Source organism: Pimephales promelas, chromosome 2, assembly GCF_988280905.1.
Source record: "Pimephales promelas chromosome 2, fPimPro1.hap1.1, whole genome shotgun sequence".
Classification (NCBI taxonomy): domain Eukaryota; kingdom Metazoa; phylum Chordata; class Actinopteri; order Cypriniformes; family Leuciscidae; genus Pimephales; species Pimephales promelas.
The window spans coordinates 53,030,754-53,036,139 of NC_142770.1; positions in this window are offsets into that span (position 1 = coordinate 53,030,754).

The window sequence follows — 5,386 nt, forward strand, 5'->3', positions numbered from 1 at the left end:
CTCGGCACCGACGGGTGCTCCGTTCACGCCCACCGATACCGTCTCGCCCCGGGTCCGAGGCACCCACCCAGGTCACCGGCCATGGAGACGGGCCGGCCCTGGGGAACTCTTTCGACTTCACGTTTACGGACTCTGTCCTTTTTTTCCGGAGGGGGGGCCTTTTCCTCCAGAGCGCCCTGGTGACCGCCTGCCTGCCTGCCTGCCGACCCCAGATGACGCATCCCCGCCTGGATGTCAGAAACCGATACCGAGCACCATTTTTTAGCCCGTCGCCTTGTCCGATTGGGGCGCTTGTCCCCTTCCTCGACAAAACCCCGAAGGCCCGTCTCAGGACCACCTCGGCACCGACGGGGGCTCCGCCAGGCAGACGCATTCGCTCGTGCCCGAAAACGAGGCGCTCTCCCCGGTCGCCAGCCGGGGGAGGTTCGTTAGCATTGGGAATCTCGTTCGCACGCAACAGCACGGACACTCGCCGTTTACCCAGACCGACCGTTCGACAAGCATATGCCTGGGGTGCACTTTTTCCATAAAACCAGCCCGTCTTTTCCTGGAGGTCTCGTACTTCCAGAGCTCCGACGGGGGCGCAGTCTGGATTTTATATGCCCACCCAGAGCGAGTCTGAGTGGGACTCACGACGGTCTGATCAATGGTAGGGGGTGCTCTGTGTTTTGCACCACCACACTTGCCCTCTTCCATACAGCCCCGAAGGCCCGTTTTAGGACCGTCTTCCCTCCAGGTCGAGCTCCAGGGGGTGTCGGGCGAATCTGACTCTGGCCCAGGACGGGGCCACCCTCCCTGGGCTGGCCAGGGAGGTCTGAGACCATGGAGCTTTAGAACCACACCACGTCATTGGACTTAGTCGATTTTACTCAAATTTTTTGGCACCAGAGCCGGACCCCGCCACGCGCGCCGGGCTCGTGCCCAGGAAAGACGCACCCTGCCTGGGGTGCACTTTACATAAAACCGGCCTGTCTTTTCCTGGAGGTCTCGTACTTCCAGAGCTCCGACGGGGGGGCGTAGTCTGGATTTTATATGCCCACCCAGAGCGAGTCTGAGTGGGACTCACGACGGTCTGATCAATGGTAGGGGGTGCTCTGTGTTTTGCACCACCACACTTGCCCTCTTCCATACAGCCCCGAAGGCCCGTTTTAGGACCGTCTTCCCTCCAGGTCGAGCTCCAGGGGGTGTCGGGCGAATCTGACTCTGGCCCAGGACGGGCCACCCTCCCTGGGCTGGCCAGGGAGGTCTGAGACCATGGGGCTTTGAACCCACGTCACGCCATTGGACTTAGTCGATTTTTCTCAATTTTTTTGGCACCAGAGCCGGACCCCGCCACGTGCGCCGGGCTCGTGCCCAGGAAAGATGCACCCTGCCTGGGGTGCACTTTTCAGAAAACCAGCCTGTCTTTTCCTGGAGGTCTCGTACTTCCAGAGCTCCGACGGGGCGTAGTCTGGATTTTATATGCCCACCCAGAGTGAGTCTGAGTGGGACTCACGACGGTCTGATCGCTGGTAGGGGTCCTCTGTGTTTGCCACCACCACGCTTCCCCCTCTCTCATACATCCCCGAAGGCCCGTTTTAGGACCGTCTTCGCTCCAGGCGGAGCTCCAGGGGTGGCGGGCGAATCTGAATCTGGCCCAGGACGGGCCACCCTCCCTGGGCTGGCCAGGGAGGTCTGAGGGCATGGAGCTTTGGAACCACACCACGTTATTGGACTCTGTCTATTTTTTCCCCCAAACTTTGGCACCAGAGCCGGACCACCACACCATGTGCGCTGGGCTCGTGCCCAGGAAAAGATGCACCCTGCCTGGGGTGCACTTTTCAGAAAACCAGCCTGTCTTTTCCTGGAGGTCTCGTAACTTCCAGAGCTCCAGCGCGGCGTAATCTGGATTTTTACATGCCCACCCAGAGTGACTCTGAGTGGGACTCACGACGGTCTGATCGCTGGTAGGGGGTCCTCTGTGTTTGCCACCACCACGCTTCCCCTCTCTCATACATCCCCGAAGGCCCGTTTTAGGACCGTCTTCGCTCCAGGCGGAGCTCCAGGGGTGGCGGGCGAATCTGAATCTGGCCCAGGACGGGCCACCCTCCCTGGGCTGGCCAGGGAGGTCTGAGGGCATGGAGGTTTGGAGCCACCGCACATTTTTTGTACTTTGTCGTTTTTCGAGATCTGGGCTTCAGAGTCGAGCCCAGGCTCCGTTTCAAGGTGGGCATTGGGCTTCGTTCTTGCCCAGGAGACCCGCACCCTGCCTGGGATGCACTTTTCAGAGAAACCGGGCCGCCTTTTCCTGGAGGTTCTCGTGTTTTTCAGAGCTCCACCACAGCAGAGATTGAATCCTCTTCCCCAGCCAGAGTGCACCCTCTCTGGCTTGGGTGAGTGCCTTGAGTGCCCTGGAGGTCCGAACCAACAGCACGTTTATGGACTTTGTCTATTTTTCCAAATTCGACTCCAGAGTCAAGCCGGCCAAGGGGCTCTCTGAAGGCCCCTCTCTCCCTCCCTCATCCTCTACAAGAGCCCCATGGTCCGTTTTAGGACCGTCTTCGCTCCAGGCGGAGCTCCAGGGGTGGCGGGGGAAATCTGAGTCTGGCCCAGGACGGGCCACCCTCCCTGGGCTGGCCAGGGAGGTCTGAGGGCATGGAGGTTTGGAGCCACCGCACCTTTTTGTACTTTGTCGTTTTTCGAGATCTGGGCTTCAGAGTCGAGCCCAGGCTCCGTTTCAAGGTGGGCATTGGGCTTCGTTCTTGCCCAGGAGACCCGCACCCTGCCTGGGATGCACTTTTCAGAGAAACCGGGCCGTCTTTTCCCTGGAGGTTTTCGTGTTTTTCAGAGCTCCACCACAGCAGAGATTGAATCTGCTTCCCCAGCCAGAGTGCACCCTCTCTGGCTTGGGTGAGTGGTGCCTTGAGTGGCCAGGGCCAACATCACCCACGGGCATCGGGCTTTATTCGTGCCCATGAGACCCGCACCCTGCCTGGGATGCACTTTTCAGAGAAACCGGGCCGTCTTTTCCTGGAGGTTTCGCGTTTTTCCAGAGCTCCACCACAGCAGAGATTGAATCTGCTTCCCCAGCCAGAGTGCACCCTCTCTGGCTTGGGTGAGTGCCTTGAGTGGCCAGGGCCAACATCACCCACGGGGCATCGGGCTTTATTCGTGCCCAGGAGACCCGCACCCTGCCTGGGATGCACTTTTCAGAGAAATCGGGCCGTCTTTTCCTGGAGGTTTCGCGTTTTTCCAGAGCTCCACCACAGCAGAGATTGAATCTGCTTCCCCAGCCAGAGTGCACCCTCTCTGGCTTGGGTGAGTGCCTTGAGTGGCCAGGGCCAACATCACCCACGGGCATCGGGCTTTATTCGTGCCCATGAGACCCGCACCCTGCCTGGGATGCACTTTTCAGAGAAATCGGGCCGTCTTTTCCTGGAGGTTTCGCGTTTTTCCAGAGCTCCACCACAGCAGAGATTGAATCTGCTTCCCCAGCCAGAGTGCACCCTCTCTGGCTTGGGTGAGTGCCTTGAGTGGCCAGGGCCAAAATCACCCACGGGGCATCGGGCTTTATTCGTGCCCAGGAGACCCGCACCCTGCCTGGGATGCACTTTTCAGAGAAATCGGGCCGTCTTTTCCTGGAGGTTTCGCGTTTTTCCAGAGCTCCACCACAGCAGAGATTGAATCTGCTTCCCCAGCCAGAGTGCACCCTCTCTGGCTTGGGTGAGTGCCTTGAGTGGCCAGGGCCAACATCACCCACGGGGCATCGGGCTTTATTCGTGCCCAGGAGACCCGCACCCTGCCTGGGATGCAGATCGGTTTGTGTGAGTCCTGGTTGGGTGAGCGTTACCCTTCTACATCACCCCCAAGGCCCGTTTTAGGACCGTCTCGGCTCCGGGCGGACAGCCGGGGGGCAGGGGGCGAATCTGCCTCCGGCCCGGGTCGGAGCTCCCTCCCCGGGGCCGTGCGTGGAGACCCGTCGCGCCCGGAGCTCCCGTGCAACCCCACGTTTTGGACTTGGGTTTTGGAGCGAGCGAGCGGGGTCGAACCCCGGGGGCCGAGCCGCCACGGAGTCCCCGAGCCCCGGGGACGAAGCCCCGGGAGCGAGGTCCCTCCGTGGAGGCGCGAGCCCCCAGGGCCCGGCCGCCCGCCCGGGGAGGAGAGCGCACGCTCCCCTACCCCTCAAAACCCACGTGGCTGGTTGCAGCAGACCCTGTGCACCGGAGGTTCCTCCAGGAGCGCGGGGCTGGGTGCTCTAAGCCCAAGTCATACAGGCAACCATGCCTCCCCGGGACTCCCCCTGCGAGCGGCGGCTGTTTGAAGGACGGTAACCCCACTGCACGGGGCTTCAAACGACCGTAGCTCGCCGAAGGCGGCTCCGATCGACGCCAAATTTTTATGGGCTGGAGAACGGGACGAGACCTTTCGAATGAGACCGCCCCCAGCCCCGTGGGCCCCCGGGGGCCCGAGATACGGGCCCCCAAAGCGCCCCGGAAGCGGAAAAACGCAAATATCTCGCCGAAAACTCGACGTGCCCGGCCGAGGCCGGGCTCATTCGAACCGTCTCGCCGAGCTGAACGCGTCCATATGCGTTTCGTCGTTTTTGGTCGAGTATTCGCGGAGATATCGGCCGAAAACCCTCGGCCGCGCTCTGAAATGGCGCCCGCCGATGACGTCACGATCCCGGGAGAAAATCGCCCGTATCTCCGCGACGCGAAGGCCCAGAGAGCTCAAATTTGGGTGGCGAGGTCCCACGGGGGCCCTCGCTCGAACCAGGGCGGCGGCGGGCCCCGGGGACGCCCCCTACCGGATCGCCGTTCGCCGGGACCCCCGACTTTGAACGGCTATAACTCGGGGACCCGGGCGAGTTGGACCTCGTGGGTGGGCTCTTTCGAAAGGCCCCGTCCGGCACTACGGTCGATTCGAGTTTGGGGAAGATTGGCCCAGGGGTTCGCGAGATATAAGCCAAAAAACGCCGCGCCTTTGACCGGGCCTAACTCCCTGACCCCGAGGCCCCCGGGGACGCGGGTGGCCTCTTTGGATAGGGCCCCTCGAGGCCTACGGAAGACCCGAGTTTGAAATTTTTTCGCCCGGCCGTCTTCGAGATATCGGCGAAAAACGGAATCTTCCCGTCCGGTGGGTGGGTGTGGGTGTCTCCGGGGGGCGGGGGGACTTCCAGGACCCCGGGGGGGGGGCCACCTGGCCGTGCCCGAGGACGGTGCACCTCCCTGGGTGTGCCGTCAGAGCCTCCGGGGCCCCGGAAGTCCCCGCCCGCTGCACGTTTTCGGACTTTGAGGGATTTTCGGGCCCGGAAAAGGGCCCCGAATTCGAACGCACGTAGCTCGGGGACCCGGGGGCCCAGAGACACCGGACTCGGGTCAAGTGTGGCGTCCCGGCGGGCCCCTCG